Source organism: Somniosus microcephalus, chromosome 16 (genome assembly GCF_052327205.1).
Source record: "Somniosus microcephalus isolate GS21.2 chromosome 16, FLI_Smic_1.0, whole genome shotgun sequence".
Taxonomy (NCBI): domain Eukaryota; kingdom Metazoa; phylum Chordata; class Chondrichthyes; order Squaliformes; family Somniosidae; genus Somniosus; species Somniosus microcephalus.
Window position 1 is genome coordinate 92,647,115 of NC_141002.1, and position 17,680 is coordinate 92,664,794.

General features: G+C 45.9%; 1 protein-coding gene across 1 annotated transcript in view; it reads right to left on the minus strand.

The window, feature by feature from the left end:
* c16h12orf56 (chromosome 16 C12orf56 homolog) overlaps positions 1 to 17,680 on the minus strand; it is a 93,678-nt gene that overhangs the window by 75,154 nt on the left and 844 nt on the right. The gene's annotated exons all lie outside the window — the stretch shown is intronic.

Consider the following 17,680-nt stretch of genomic DNA (forward strand, 5'->3'; position numbering starts at 1 on the left):
CCTCCTCCTTTGCTCCACGTTACCATTCGGAGCCAAACAGTTAGCTATGGATAAAACATATATTCCAGCTGTGCATATCTCTTCAGAATCGGACATGTTTAAAGGCACTCCCTCCCTGGGTAGGAGAAGACATTTTACCTCAACACATAGACCAACCTTTTCCACCTTGGAGCTCCAAAAAATTCTGGAATGTTTTAGAACATGCACCTCACGAAACATCGGACTGAATGTTACGCATTAGCTCCCTGGCATGAGCTTTGCCAAATAGGCGGGCAGAAGGGCATGGAGGTCAGCAAGCCCATTTCAAATTCTAAATGACCGTGAAAGTGAGAGAGCCATGATTCAGGTTCGCGAAGACCAGTGCCCTCCCGTCGAGCGAGGCTTTGCCCCAGAGGTGATAACTCATAAAACTCTTCCCCAGTGTTTCTTCCCTGTCCGTTGACAATTTAATCGGTCACATGCAAGGAAAAATACGTCCATGAGCAAGAATCAGTTCATTAATATAAAAAGGAAGAGGCCTTCTGAGAGGGTTGCGCATTAAAGACTGCTGCGCTTGCATTAATTATGGTTTATTTAAATTGAAGCTCAACACCATCAATTAACGCGCTGAAATTATGCGGAATTGAAAATAAATTAAGGCGGCACCGAGCTAGCTTTTGATGTTTATTGAACAGTGGTTCCAAAAACAAGGGCCCGGATTTTATGGGGCCTATGATGGCGTACGCCGTCATTGGTGCTGTGATTGGCCCCGCATGGTCCGGGTTTGTGCGTGCGCTGCGCATGCGCGAAAACCCGGAACTTGCGATCTGTCAAGTTTCATTTGGACAGATCCACCGCGTCCGCTGTAAATTCACTTGCCGCAGAGTGGGGCTATTTGCCCAACTCCTGCCCAGCGAATGCCCACCAAACCCTGAGGCCTGGTAAAAAGCAGGCATAGGGCCATTCTTTTAAGGGTTAAAATAAATGCTAAAATAAAATTTTTCAAATGACTTAAACATTCACTTACATTTAAAATAAGTTCAGGTAAATTTCGTCCCGTTTAAAAATGTTTAAATTTATTTTTTTAAAGAATTAACTTTTTATTTTAAATGTTTAATTAAAGGGTATTTTAATTAATTTTGAACCTGTGATTATTTATTTTTATTTCAGTGTTGTCAAATTGTATTTTTTTTTATATAGGGGATTCCTGATATGCTCACGGGGATTCCGTACGTAAATGGAAGAAACATAATGGGTCTCCCTTTGTGATTGGTTGGGCCGGCCCACGTGATCGCAGGGATGCTTGCGCCCCTGGGCTTCGTGGGCCTTTACCCAGGCCTACGCCTGCAGGCCCAGGACCGAAAGAGCCCAAAGCTCCGGCGACACCAGGGGCGAGTACGGAGCTTTCTTTCGGTTGGGAGGTCAGCCTCCGACCGCGATTTCCAGGGCAAGGTGGTTGGACTGAAAAAAGCACAACCATCATGTATTTCAACCTGCCTATCTGCTAAAATTATGAACTCAAACGCAACACGTCAAGAAAAACTTGAATGGGAAGTAGCTGCGAGCATGTCTTCTAAACCATAATGAATTAAATAAATAAAGCCAGGTCGTCTGCCCCATGATTGCTATCAAAAACCATCTGAGTATGTAAAGGCTTCTCAGCTTTCAAAACATGCACATCTTTTCTTTCATCTAGCAGCTGCAAGAATGGCTGAATTCCAAATGATGAATGAAAGAAATACAACAAAGACAGGCCTTTCACTGGGATTATTCTTGGAATAAACTAAAGCAATGAGCAATTTGATTCCATTTTTTTGATTTTGGTGCACACACGCACGCCTGTATAGACTTTGATTGGGTCTCGGTAACTTCAGCCACCGCACACAGCCTAACGCCACTGCAGAATACCCTCGGTTTTCACATCATTGTGGCACTCAAGTTTACCCAGGACTTTCCCTTTTGAATTTCAGTCGCTCATTCGTGTGTCTATTGTTCCTGCTGCTGGTCTAACTACCATTATAAGGACCCCTTACTAGAAAGTAACATCGTGGGAGGGTAGATTTTGGCTGGGTAGTTTTGCGTCAGACTTGGTGACCAGCACTCAAAAGTTTAGGAAGATGCTGGGTAATGGGAGCGGTAACATAGTGGCCATGTTACTGGACTAGTGCTCCAGAGGCCTGGACTAATAATCTGAAGAGATATGGGTTCAAATCTCACCATGGCAGCTGGGGAATTTAAATTCAGTTAATTAAATAAATCTGGAATAAAAAGCTAGTGTCAGTAATGGTGACCGTGTAACTACCAGATTGTCGTAGCGACCCATCTAGTTCACTAATGTCCTTTTTTAAAAATTATTCATTGATGGGATGTGGGCGTCGCTGGTTGGCTAGGCCTGCATTTAGTGCCCATCCCTAATTGCCCTTGAGAAGATGGTGGTGAGCTGCCTTCTTGAACCGCTGCAGTCCATATGGTGTAGGTACGCCCACAATCTGTTGTCCTTACCTGGTCTGACCTATGTGACTCCAGACCCACAGCAATGTGGTTAACTCTTAACGGCCCTCTGAAATGGTCCAGCAAGCCGCTCAGTTGTACCGAACCACGACGACAGAATCATTGAGAGTACCTTCGCCACACGGCCCGCAGCGGTTCAAGAAGGTGGCTCACCACCACCTTCTCAAGGGGCAATTCGGGATAGAAACATAGAAGATAGGAGCAGGAGTAGGCCATTCGGCCCCTCGAGCCTGCTCCGCCATTCAATGCGATCATGGCTGATCATCCAAATTCACTACCCTGTCCCTGCTTTCTCCCCATACCCCTTGATCCCTTTAGCCTTAAGAAATATATCCAACTCCTTCTTGAATATATTTAATGAATTGGCCTCCACTGCCTTCTGTGGTAGAGAATTCCACAGGTTCACCACTCTCGGTGAAGAAATTCCTCCTCATCTCAGTCCTAAATGGGTTACCCCTTATCCTTAGACTGTGACCCCTGGTTCTGGACTCCCCGACCATCGGGAACATCCTTCCTGCATCTAGTCTGTCCAGTCCTGTCAGAATTTTTAAAGTTTCAATGAGATCCCCTCTCAATCTTCTAAACTCCAGCGAGTATAAGCCCAATCGACCCAATCTCTCCTCATATAAATGCTGGCCTTGCCAGCGACGCCCACATCCCAGGAACAAAATATATATATATTTTTTTTTTTTTTAAACGCCGTGAGCCCCTGCTCCTTGAAACCGTTCTTAACCGCCTTTTCAGATTAGATCTTTTTGGGACAAGCACGGACAACCAGAGTCACAACTTCAGTGCAGGCAGGCAGAAACATTTTAAACAGAGAATTTTTTTTTTTTTTTTTTTTTAAATAACAAAATTACCAAAAACCAAAAAGTCTACACATAGATCAATTGCAGCAGTATAGTGATAAACAGGAAGTTGGGTAAAGCAAAGCTTTGAAATGAAAGACCAATTTACTGTAATGATTCCAAGAAAAGCCATTCAGAACGTACAAATACTGCTGTAAAACTGGAGTGCGATCAAGACTGTTTAAAAAAAAAAGTTAAGTACAAGAAATTGTTCCTTTCTTCTAACTACGAATACAAAAAAAAGTTTGCTATACAAAATACATCAATTCTTTACTTTCTGATGTGTTCTGATATTAAATAAATGGCCTGATGATCTGTATTTGATAGTGTTGATCAGAGGAGGAATTTTGACCAGGACACCACGAGAACTCCCTGCTTTTCTTTGAATAGTACCATGGGATCGTTTGTATCTACCTGAATGGACAGACAGAGCCAAGGTCTTATCCGAAGGACAGCGACTTAGATAATGTAAAAAAAAAGACTTGCATTTATATAGCGCCTTTCACAACCTCAGGACGTCCCAAAGCGCTTTACAGCCAATGAAGTACTTTTTGAAGTGTAGTCACTGTTGTAATGTGGGAAGCGCGGCAGACAATTTGCGCACAGCAAGCTCCCACAAACAACAATGTGATAATGACCAGATAATCTGTTTTAGTGATGTTGGTTGAGGGATAAATATTGGCCCAGGACACCGGGGAGAACTGCCCTACTCTTCTTCGAAATAGTGCTCTGGGATCTTTTACGTCCACCCGAGAGAGCCGACGGGGCCTCCGGTTTAACGTCTCATCCGAAAGACGGCACCTCCGACAGTGCGGCACTCCCTCAATACTGCACTGGGAGTGTCAGCCTAGATTTTTGTGCTCAAGTTCCTTGGAGTGGGACTTGAACCCACAACCTGCTGACTCAGAGACGAGTATGCTACCCACTGAGCCATGCAGCATTACATCACTACTGCATTGACGTGTCAGCCTATAATAATAATAATACTTCTTCTTCTTCTTCTGTCCCTTGGAACCGAGGATGATTTGCTTCCACATTAAAAATGAGTTCTCAGGTGACTGATGAGTCCAATGCGGGACCTACTGTCTCTGTCACAGGTGGGGCAGGCGGTCGTTGAAGGGGCGGCTGGGTGGGGTGCTTGGGTTGACGTGCACTGCCTGCGCTTGGCTTCCGCTTGGCTTCCACTTGCTCCCGGCGAAGAGACTCGAGGTGTTCGCCGCCTTCCCGGATGCTTCGCCTCCACTTTGTGCGGTCTTGGGCCAGGGATTCCCAGGTGTCGGTGGGGATGTAACACTTTTTCAAGGAGGCTTTGAGGGTGTCCTTGAAGCGTTTCCTCTGCCCACCTGGGGCTCTCTTGCTGTGCCGAAGCTCCGAGTAGAGCGCTTGTTTTGAGAGTCTCATATCGGGCATGCGGACAATGTGACCCGTCCATCGGAGCTGATCGAGCGTGGTCAAAGCTTCGATGCTGGGGATGTTGGCCTGAGCAAGAACACTGATGTTGGTGCGCCTATCCTGCCAATGGATTTGCAGGATCTTGCGGAGGCAGCATTGGTGGTACCTCGCCAGTGCTTTGAGGTGCCTGCTGTACATGGTCCATGTCTCTGAGGCATACAGCAAGGCGGGTATCACTGCTGCTCTGTAGATCATGAGCTTAGTGCCGGGTTTGAGGTCCTGGTCTTCAAACACTCTCTTCCTCAGGCGACCGAAGGCTGCACTGGCACACTGAAGACGGTGTTGGACTTAGTCATCGACGTCTGCCCCTGTTGACAGTGGGCTCCCGAGGTTATGGAAAGTGGTCCACGTTGTCCAAGGCCTTGTCGTGGATTTTGATAATCGGGGGGGGGGGGCAGTACTGTGTGGCGGGGGCGGGTTGGTAGAGGACCTTTGTCTTACGGATGTTTAGTGTAAAGCCCATGCTCTCGTACGCTTCGGTGAAGGTTTTAACGATGGTTTGGAGTTCAACCTCCAAGTGAGCGCAGATGCAAGCGTCATCTGTGTTATGTATTGTGTGTTCTCCTCCCACCTGTGGTGGCGCTGTCACAGCAGCTACATGGTTGGGTGTTCTCTTCGTTAAGTTTAGCTCTCTTTGTTCGGAACTTTCCAGAACTTTTTTTCCTTCCTGAATAAAGCACTTCATGTTTGAATCTCTGAGTTCTGAGTCCTAAATTGTGTCTAGGTAGAAAGGTACCGGCCGGACACAACAAGTGGCGAAGAGGATCGGATGAAGCTGCGTGTTTTCGACTACAAAACACTCGGAACAGAGATTGCAGCATCACATTAACGTTAAGGCAGTGAGTAAACAGAAATTTTAATTTGAAACGTGAGATGGCTACTATATTAGGAAACATCGGTGATTTTGATGAAAATGTGGAGCAATGGAGCGCATATACAGAACATTTTGACTATTTCGTATTGACGAATGCGGTGGCAAATGAAAAGGTCGTGCCTACCTTTTTGAGTGTAATGGGGCCGAAGACATTCAATTTACTTCGCAGCCTCGTGCAGCCAGATAAGCCAGGAACTAAAACATATAAGCAACTAGTGGAAATTCTTGGAGCACATTTTTCACCAAAACCTCTGTGAAATCTAAATCTCTCAGCAATAACCAAACGGAATCAAGAGGAGGGGGAAATCAGTGACGATGTTTATTGCTGCTTTAAAAAGGTTGTCGGAACACTGCGAGTTCAAGGAGGTGCTGAAGGACACCATTAGAGACAGACTTGTGTGTGGTCTGCAAAGTGCAGCCACACAGAAGCGCCTTCTTACTGAGGACAACCTTACTCTTGAAAAGGCCATTGAAGTTAGTGTCTCCATGGAGATGGCGGAAAAGGAGGCTCACCAGTTGAGTTCAACAGGGAGAGCTCACAAGGTGTCGTCTGAGCCTAAAGGTGCACGGAACGGCACATGTTACCGTTGTGGGAAAACGGGCCATCACGCTAATGACTGCTGGTGTACGGGGCTGGAATGCAGAAATTGTGGCAAAAGGGGTCACATTGAACGCGCCTGTAGAGGTAAAAAAAGAACAGACAGAGCTGGGAAGCATGAAAGCAAAATGTCTGTATTTGGACAAGAGAGGAAAAGGAGTGTTCATTCAGTGCAGTATGTTGGAACAAGCAAAACAGAGGGGAGCGACACCTCTGAGGAGGAAGAGGTGCACATACTGACAGTTGCAGGTGGTTCAAATGGCTACTGGGTATCACCACTGGTGGAGGGACAATCAGTGCGGATGGAGGTGGACACAGGCGCGGCTGTGTCCCTTGTTTCAGACACTGTCTGCAACAAAATGCTAAAGCATCTTACCCTTCAGCCAACAAACATTGTGCTAAAGACGTATACCGGCGAACCTGTGGCCATGAGAGGCGCCATTGAGGTGACAGTTAAATTGAACGGACAGACTGCAAAACTGCCACTATATGTGGTAAAGGGAAATTACCCATCGCTACTGGGACGTGCGTGGCTAGAGAAAATCACGCTGGACTGGCCTGCAGTCCGCATGGTGTCAAAAAAGGGGAGTCAGGTCTGACTGCAGTGTTAAACAAACATGCAGAACTCTTCAATGGGGAACTTGGGAGCATGAAAAAGATCAGCGTGAGACTGGACATTAAACCTGACAGCAAGCCGAAGTTTCACAAAGCCCGACCTGTACCCTATGCAATTAGGCCAAAAGTTGAGGCTAATTTGGAGGCCTTAGTCGAGAATGGAGTCCTGGAGCCTGTGAGCGTGAGCAAATGGGCCACACCCATTGTTCCTGTCCTGAAAAAGGATGGATCTGTTCGAATCTGCGGGGATTTTAAAGTGACTATTAACCTAGTGCTGTCTGCGGAACAGTACCCTCTTCCCCTCATTGATGATCTTTTTACGGGCCTGGCCGGAGGGCAAAAGTTCAGCAAAATAGACTTATGCCAGGCTTATCTACAAATGCATGTCGATGGCAAATCAAAGGAGCTGCTGACAATTGTGACACACAAGGGGCTATACAGGTACTGCCGCCTTCCGTTTGGAATTACGTCGGCCCCTGCTCTATTCCAAAGGGCAGTGGATCAGATTTTGAGTGGACTGCCAGGAGTCCAGTGCTACCTGGACGACATCCTTGTCACTGGGACAAATGAGGAGGATCATCTTCTGAACTTGGATGCGACACCACAATGACTGAAAGAGTACGGACTCAGAATTCGTAAAGACAAATGTGAATTCTTTCAGTCTTCAGTTGAGTACCTGGGGCATGTGATTGACGCTACTGGCCTGCATAAGGCGCCACCAAAGGTCAAGGCAATCGTGGAGGCCCCAGCACCCCAGAAGGTGAGCCAGTTACGTTCATTTCTGGGGCTACTTAACTACTATGGGAAGTTTATTCCAGACTTAGCAACATTGCTGAAGCCGTTACATCAGTTGCTATGTCAAGGCAAAACATGGAAATGGACTGAACTGTGCAACGAAGCTTTCGCCCAAGCAAAGAAAGCATTGCTGAAATCGGAGGTCCTGACACACTTCGACCCAAAGCTACCCGTGCAGCTAGCATGTGATGCGTCACCATATGGTGTGGGAGCAGTCATATCCCACATCATGCCTTCTGGTGAAGAGAAACCTATCGTCTTCGCATCACGCACCTTGAACAAGGCCGAGAGTAACTATGCATAGATTGAGCGCGAGGCCTTGGGAATCGTTTTTGGAATTCGAAAATTTCATCAGTACCTGTTTGGGAGAAGGTTCACACTCCTGATGGACCACCGTCCATTGACTTCAATCTTCGGGCCCCACACCAGAATTCCGTCTCTTGCTGCAAGCAGGATGCAAAGGTGGGCTTTACTGTTGTCAGGACACACATACGACATCAAATATCGCAAATCAGACTTGCACGGCAACGCAGACGGTCTCTCGAGGCTACCCTTGCCTGTTACTCCCCCAGAGCCTCGTCAGATAGACATCTTCTACTTTAGACAAGTAGAAGAAGAACCTTACGTTTCAAAAAGAAATGAGCTCTCCGTCCAGGCAGGTTGTCTTCTTTGGGGCCGCCGTGTCATCATTCCGCCACCTCTGAGGGAACCTATACTGCAACAACTTCATACAGGCCACAGTGGGATGGTTCGGATGAAGGAAGTGGCAAGAAGCTACTTCTGGTGGCCAGGTCTTGATGGAAATATTGAGAAGAAAGCCAAAACATGTTCCCCATGTCAAAGGGTCCGGAATGTTCCACAGCTGGCAACCCTACACCCCTGGGATTGGCCTGCAGAAGTGTGGCAGCGAGTACATGTGGACTTCGCCAGTCCTTTCGAAGAGAAGATGTTTATGGTGGTTGTGGACGCTCGTAGCAAGTCGCCGGAGGTCGCTGTGATGAGGTCTACCACGGCAGAGAAAACAATTGAGAAACTTGGTGAGATGTTCAGCCGTTATGGCTCACCGGAACAACTCGTAAGTGACAACGGTCCACAATTTGTATCACAGGAGTTTGCAACCTTCCTGCATGTGAATGGTGTCCAACACATCAAGTCTGTGCCCTATCATCCCTCTACCAACGGCCAGGCAGAAAGGTACGTGCAAACTTTGAAGCACACCTTGAAGGCATCGCAAGGTCAGGGCTCCATCCACCAACTTCTGAACAGCAACCTGTTGTCCTACAGGAACGAGCCGCATGCCACAACCAAAACTTCCCCCGCTTCGCTCATGAAGAAGAGGCAGTTGCGGACAAGTTTTGACTTACTCAAACCTCCAAGGGCAGAACAGGTTGTCCATTGTCAACAACAAGCTCAAGTTGAAAAGAGAGAGAAAAGAGCCAAGGAGAGACGGTTTCACCCTGCAGAGCACGTCCTAGCTCGAAACTACAACACTGGACCGAAACGGGTTCCTGCTACGGTGATCGCGCACAGGCCCTGTGTCTTACACGGTTGAGACTGCCGAGGACGTCGTCTGGAGAAGACACACAGATCAACTGTTGCTAGGAGCAGAGACAGCCACAGAGGCAGCCACAGAGGCTCCAACGGCTGGTTGGCCTGAACTGTTTACAGATGATACCGCAAACCAGCATCCTTTGCCACAGTGCTCTTCTCCAACACAGGAAGTCAAAGAGACTGTTCCACCTGTGCAAACTCCTGACTTTCGACTGACAGGCACCTTCTCCATCCAGGCCTGTGTCAATGCCTACTCTGTGGAAGCCAGCGATGACCGCCGGTATCCTGTCAGGGAGCGGCGGCCTCCAAGACGCTTGGATCTGTAGGCTTAGTGACTTACCCACAAGACTGGGGCAGAATAAACCCCAGGGTAAAGTCAGGGTTTGAGGCAGTCTACCTCTACCCTTGGTTAGTGAGTGCATTGAAAGTAACTTACCTGTTGAGGAATAATGTGGACCTTTCATTTAAGAGGGGAGGAATATGTTATGTATTGTGTGTTCTCCTCTTATCTGTGGTGGCGCTGTCACAGCAGATACATGGTTGGGTGTTCTCTTGGTTAAGTTTAGCTCTCTTTGTTTGGAACTTTCCAGAACTTTTTTTCCTTCCTGAATAAAGCACTTCATGTTTGAATCTCTGAGTTCCGAGTCCTAAATTGTGTCTAGGTAGAAAGGTACCGATACAACAGTCTGCATACTGTAATTTGACGACAGAGGATGGGTATCTAACTCTGTTTTAAATACATTAATTGACTGTATCTGTGGCCTTCTGAGGCAATGGCCCCGCATTCTCACAATTCTTTGTGCAAAGTTTTTTTTTGGATTTTCTTTTAGCTTTAAGATTATGGTCCCAGGATGCTCGGAGGTCCTTTACAAGCAGGAGTCGGTGCTAATCTACCCAGCCAATTTGTGTCATTATTTTAAAACACCTTGATCAGAACGCTCATTAACTCAGCTCCAGGAAATATATAATCCAGCTTTACTCAGTTTTTCATTACAGTTCAGAAAATCTCCGGTATCATCCTGGAAATCATTACTGGAATTTCAACCATGCCTTAGATCCTCCCCAACAACAACAACCTGCATTGATATAGCGCCTTTAATGTAGCAAAATGTCCCGAGGCGTTTCACAGGAGCGATTACCAAACAAAATTTGACACCGAGCCACATAAGAAGGTATTAGGGCAGATCAAAGAGGTAGGTTTTAAGGAGCAACTTAAAGGAGGAGGGAGAGGCGGAGCGGTTTAGAGAGGGAAAGGGGGAGGGGAGGAAGGAAGAGTCTGTCGGAGGCAGGAGAGATTAAACGTTGCAAATGGGGATGGCAGAATCATCATCAACAGCCATCTGAAAAATGGGGGCAGGGGTTATAGTCTGAAATTGTTGAACTCAATGTCGAGTCCAGGAGGCGACCGCTTTGCGGAACACCTCCCTTCAGTCCGTAAGGGGGACCCCGAGCTTCCAGTCGCCGGTCACTAATTCTCCGCTCCACTCCCACTCTGACCTCAGCCTCTTACACTGTTCCAACGAAGCTCAACGTAAGCTCGAGGAACAGCACCTCATCTTTCGATTAGGCACTTTACAGCCTTCTGGGCTCGACATTGAGTTCAACAATTTCAGACCTCTGCCCCTATTTTTTCAGGCGGCAGCTGTTGATGATTCTGCCATCCCCATTTGCAACATTTAATCTCTCCTGCTTCCTACCCTAGCACAGACCGTCCCTTCAGTTCCTTCCTCCCCTCCCCCCACTTTCCCTGCCTCCGCACCTGCTTCAAACCTGTTACATGTCTTAACCTTTTCCAATTCTGACGAAGGGTCACAGGCCTGAAACGTTAACTCTGTTTCTCTCTCCACAGATGCTGCCTGGCCTGCTGAGTGCTTCCAGCATTTTCTGTTGTTATTTCGGATATCCAGCATCCGCAGTATTTTGCTATTACGTTACATCATGTGTCTGATTTGTGCTAATTTTAACATGTCAGTTAGGGTGTATGGATTGTTGAATATACCGTTGTCCTCCAAATAAAAAACGAAGCTCGGAAATATATCTTTTGAAAAAGAAACTGAGCAGAGTTAAATGTTTCTGCAGTTTGAGATTGTTTCTCTAAATACTGGTGTAGAATCATAGAAAATTTACAGCACAGAAGGAGGCCATTCGGCCCATCGTGTTCATGTTGGACGAAAAAGAGCGATCCAGCCTAATCCCACTTTCCAGCTCTTGGTCCGTAGCCCTGCAGGTTACGGCACGTCAAGTGCATATCCAAGTACTTTTTAAATGTGATGAGGGTTTCTGCCTCGACCACCCTTTTCAGGCAGTGAGTTCCAGACCCCCACCACCCTCTGGGTGAAAGAATTTCTCCTCAACTCCTCTCTAATCCTTCTACCAATTACTTTAAATCTATGCCCCCTGGTTAGTGACCTCTCTGCTCAGGGAAATAGGTCCTTCCTCTCCACTCTATCTGGGCCCCTCATAATTTTATACACCTCAATTAAATCTCCCCTCAGCCTCCTCTGTTCCAAAGAAAACAACCCCAGCCTCTCCAATCTTTCCTCATAGCTAAAATTCTCAGTGTGGACATCAGCTTAGCACAGGATCGGGCTTGGCAGTCCTGGCAGGGCCCCGTCTGTCAAAATAGTCAGCCCACACTTACTGCCTAGGCTCACACATGAGGAACAGCTACTTGGGTAAGGTGGACATGTCATAGAATCATAGAAATTTACGGCGCAGAAGGAGGCCATTCGGCCCATCATGTCCGTGACGGCCGACAAAGAGTTATCCAACCTAATCCCACTTTCCAGCTCTTGGTCCGTAGCCCTGCAGGTTACGGCACTTCAAGTATATATCCAAGTACTTTTTAAATGTAATGAGGGTTTCTGCCTCTACCACCCTTTCAGGCAGTGAGTTCCAGACCCCCACCACCCTCTGGGTGAAAGAATTTCTCCTCAACTCCCCTCTAATCCTTCTACCAATTACTTTAAACTGGTATGGTCTCTAATATAATCAAAGTAATCCAAAGAAATATTTAACATGTTAATTGCTTTACAGCACTTTTTTTTTTTTTTATTCTTTGAAACGTTGGAAATGTAAGTAAGGCTTCAAACAACATCTGAAAAAATAAAAGCGAGTTGCAAGTAAACGGATATGACTGCATTTACATTACTGAGTAATCCACTTCTTTGCTGATTAACATATCACAGATCAATAATACCAAACATAAAGCAGTAATTATGTGCAAGTGGAAATAAATCTAGCCCAAAATAGAAACTGTGCCCGGCATACTCGGTTCTTACTTTTTACCCCACCAGACTCACAAATGACAGCACTTGTCTTCAATGAATGCCAATTAAAATACATAAACAGGAGGCTGGTTATTTCGCTCAAGAAGTGCATGTAGGAAGTGCTTTTCTGTGCATAAATACAGTGGCTCTCGTAGACAGTTAGCAACAGGTCTCATCGCTGTGTTCTTTTTACACAATTGAAATGAAGGCCAAGTCTCAGCAACTTGGATTGCGGTTCACTGTTTATCAACGGCGCACATGATTAAAGGATGTTTTATTGGGAAACAACCCTCGAGATTCCTTATGGTGACAAATTGATATGCTGTAGACATTAGTTACAAAACCGCATTTTCGTTTAAAAAAATAAAATAAAAACAGAAAATGCTGGACACACTCAGCAGGTCAGGCAGCGTCTGTGGCGAGAGAAACAGAGCTAACGTTTCAGGGCGATGACCCTTCGTCAGAACTATTTCGAAGAAGAGCAGGGGGAGTTATCCCCGGTGTCCTGGGGCCAATATTTATCCCTCAACCAACATAACAAAAAAAACAGATGATCTGGTCATGATCACATGGCTGTTTGTGGGAGCTTGCTGTGCGCAAATTGGCTGCCGAGTTTCCTACATTGCAACAGTGACTGCACTTCAAAAAGCGCAAGGCGCTATATAAATGCAAGTCTTTCTTTTTTCCTCGCGCACAGTTCCTTTTTCAGTGTCGATGTAGTAAGTTAAATTTCTTGGGACCGTCATGCTGCACATTAATATTTTATTGCCACTTAAAGTAATAGTAAACATGCAGATCGCAGACATCAATTATTCAAAAAGAGCAAGTCAGTGAAAGGGCTCAGGGTTTAAAAAAAACTTTCAAGGGTTCCACAATTCATAAAAAAACACAAAACTCAGAACACTTGTTTCTACTATTTCTTCATAAGAGTTTACACATTAGTGTAATAGCAATCAGTTAGATAATCACAGATTATATGTTTTCAAACAGGTCTTTAACTGGCTTGTCCTCCCTGTGTTGATTCAGTGTACAGATGTTTGTTATCTTGTACACTGTTGATATAGCTAAATGTATTGCTTAAACAAGCAGCTGGTGTAATGCTATCTCTGAGTGCTAAATGTACAGAAATGCTATTCACAGAATGGGCAAACTCACAGTTATATTGTGAGGAGGGTGCGAATGGGGAGATATTTTCCTCAGGGTCCTGATATGGAGGCACCCTACGCAGCCCACATAGACACCGAGAAACTGCACTCCAGGTTCCTGACTCCTTAGCACCCACATGACCCACCAGAAGGTCGTGGGTTCAAGCCCCACTCCGGAGACTTGAGCCCATGATCTAGGCTGGCACTCCCAGTGCAGTACTGGGGGAATGCTGCACTGTCGGAGGTGCCGTCTTTCGGATGAGACATTAAACCGAGGCCCCGTCTGCTCTCTCAGGCGGACGTGAAAGATCCCGTGGCACTATTTCATAGAAGAGCGGGGGAGTTATCCTCGGTGTCCTGGGCAATATTTATCCCTCAACCAACATCTCTTTTTTTTTTAAAAAGCAGATAATCTGGTCATTATCACATTGCTGTTTGTGGGATCTTGCGGTGCGCAAATTAGCTGCCGCGTTTCCTAAAATTACAACAGCGACTACACTTCAAAAAGTACTTTATTGGCTGTAGAGCGCTTTGGGACGTCCCGAGGGCGTGAAAGGCGCTATAGAAATGCAAGTTCTTCTTTTAATGACACGTTACGGTTTAGGTATCCTTCACACCCGCAAAAATTAAATCAGCACTGGGGAAGCAGTTATTTACAAACACCATTTAACATCCTATTGCTGTCAGAAACAAACCATCTGACTTATAATCAGCCGGATCACTGATACTTCACATCCTGCATCAGTGCCGAATGAGTTCTGTGTTGCGCCAGCAAAAGAGAAAAGGACATAATTGCAGTCTAACTATCACGGGTACACTGATTCAGCATTTTGCGGGGGGTGGAGGAGATAATCTTGTGTTGGTACAAAACCAAATTCTTCAACCTAAATGTGGAAGGGAATTCAGTGAAAACAAAAGGTTCTGTTTAAACTTTTATGTTCATATGACAGTAAAGAACATGTCAGCTCTTTACTAAAGTTTAAAAATGTCACCAGTTAACGACAGAGCTTCATCATATATTTCAATACATGACAGCTCTTACATAGATACACTAGCTGGGGGGAGCCCGGCTTTGCCAGGGCTGTTTTGGGCCGGGCGGTTTAAATCAAGTGCCAGGCTTTGGGGCCTCTCTGTGTCCCTTTGTGAATCTGCTGCTGGGCAACATTTCTACCTTTTCAGACCTTAAAAGATGAAAGTGAAAGTACTTATAAAACGTTTTTGGTAAATCTTATGTTATTTTTTAAAAGAGATACTAACTTTTTCAAAGCTGGATGATCAAAGTAGTTTGAGCTGGAAGCTGAAGTAATGGCAGTGAAACAATGGCTGCCAGATCCCCGAGATGAAAACGAGCACGCACGCACACACGCACACCACCCCCCCCCACCGGCCAACCATCAGGGGACCGTACTGTAGGATTGGTCAATCGTGACGGCACAGGATTGGTCGAACCTTGACGTCAGTCAATCAATGCTAAGTAGCAGATAATGAGTTTAATTTTGAAGGTTTTTTGCATAAGGCGCGAACAATTTTCGTCCGACCGAAAAGTAAATACGCTTACGAGCGTCCCAGAAGCGTAAGCTTTCTTCGGAGGTAACGCGCGCGTAGGTACGCTCTATAACTTTCGAGCGCATAGCCGGACAGACGCACACGTGAGGACAGACAGACAGATCGACTCGTTATATATATATAGATAGAAGATAGGAGCAGGAGTAGGCCAGTCGGCCCCTCGAGCCTGCTCCGCCATTCAATGAGATCATGGCTGATCATCCAAACCGTACCCGGTCCCTGCCTTCTCCCCATATCCCTTGATCCCTTTAGCCTTAAGAAATATATCTAACTCCTTCTTGAATATATTTAATGAATTGGCCTCCACTGCCTTCTGTGGTAGAGAATTCCACAGGTTCACCACTCTCTGGGTGAAGAAATTCCTCCTCATCTCTGTCCTAAATGGCTTACCCCTTATCCTTAGACTATGACCCCTGGTTCTGGACTCCCCCGCCATCGGGAACATCCTTCCTGCATCGAGTCTGTCTAGTCCTGTTAGAATTTTATAAGTTTCAATGAGATCCCCTCTCATTCTTCTAAACTCCAGCGAGTTTAAGCCCAATCGACCCAATCTCTCCTCATACGTCATTCCTGCCATCCCAGGTATCTTGAGGGAAGTCCACTTAAATTCCACACTATCCATTTGCACTGCTGCATAAATGATACAGGCACCATATCTGTACAATGCAGTAAGTGCCCTGGTGATGGTACCCGGCAAGATGTGCAACCGCACTCAATAAATCTGGTAATTTGTGGGCTAGCTCCAGGAAAAAAATAAAACTACGAAAGCCGCCATTTTGGCATAAAACCCAGCTGAGTCACTGATGGCTCTTCGAAGGCAACTTGCCACTGCTACCCTGTCTGGCCGACAAACTGGCTTCGGTCCCACGCTGCACGATTGGCTCTGAGTACCCTCTTGGTGGATGGCTATGGTAGTGTCATGGTTATGGTTACTGGACTAATTTTTTTTTTTTTTTTTTAATTCATTGATGGGATGTGGACGTCGCTGGCTAGGCCTGCATTTAGTGCCCATCCCTAATTGCCCTCGAGAAGATGGTGGTGAGCCGCCTTCTTGAACCGCTGCAGTCCATATGGTGTAGGTACACCCACAATGCTGTTAGGAAGGGAGTTCCAGGATTTTGGCCCAGCGACAGTGAAGGGACGGTGATACAGGTCCAAGTCAGGATGGTGTGTGGCTTGGAGGGGAACTTGTAGGTGGTGGTGTTCCCATGCGTCTGCTGCCCTTGTCCTTCTAAGTGGTAGAGGTCGCGGGTTTGGAAGGTGCTGCCGAAGAAGCCTTGGCGAGTTGCTGCAGTGCATCTTGTAGATGGTACACACTGCAGCCACGGTACGCCGGTGGTGGAGGGAGTGAATGTTGAAGGTGGTGGATGGAGTGCCAATCAAGCGGGCTGCTTTATCCTGAATGGTGATCCAGCAGATCATGAGTTCAAATCCCACCCCGGCAGTTTGAGAATTTAAATTCAGTTTTATGCTGGCACAGACGCGATGGGCTGAATGGCCTCTTTCTGTGTTGTAACTTTCTATGCAGTGGCCTTAGGAAGCCACTCAGTTCTGAAAATAATGACCGCAGAAAGGCCACCACTACCTCTCAGGACAATTAAGGATTGGGATTAAATGCAGCTTTGCTCACATCCTAAGAACAAAAATAACCACTATATACTGCTACTTTACTATAATTTTTTTTTAAACTTTGTCATTTATGTCAGTCTTGAAAATTTCAATTGACCCAACATCCACATCCGGATTTCCACTACCCTTTGTGTGAAATCCACTGCCCTTCCTAACCCAGGTAGACTGAAGCCAACTATGAAGCCTTCTTATAAAAGCAAAATACTGCGGATGCTGGAAATCTGAAATAACAACAGAAAATGCTGGAAAAACTCAGCAGGCCAGGCAGCATCGGTGGAGCGAGAAGGATCCCAGACCTGAAACGTTAACTCTGTTTCTCTCTCCACGGATGAAGCCTTCTTACTTGAACACCTGTTATTTTTAAAAAAATTATCAAGCTAACCATGCACGGTTGAAGAATTCTTTCCCAGGCCTCAGGAGGCAGAAATCTCAAATCAAGTTTTACAGAACACCTTAACTAAATTTATATTTGAAGACATTCACTTTTATTTCTAAACAACTAGAGTTTAATTAAACTTGGGTAGGGGGAAACAATCTGTTTCACCGTCGGGGTTCGAGAAATCGAGAAATAGCCGGCACAGGCACAACGGGCCGAATGGCCTCTTTCAATGAAACAGTGAAAGATATTCACATGCAATCTGTGCAACACATGTTTGCAGTTGTAATCATCTATGGAAGTAGATGAAATGTAATTTCAGGCTTAAAGTTTAGTTCTATGATATGATAGTTTTAAAAAGATTTCTAGCTACATGTACCTACAGTTCTGTCGAAAAGTCACCGACCTGAAACGTTAACTCTGTTTCTTTATTTCCAGCATTTTCTGTTTTTATTACATATATCTTGTTTTT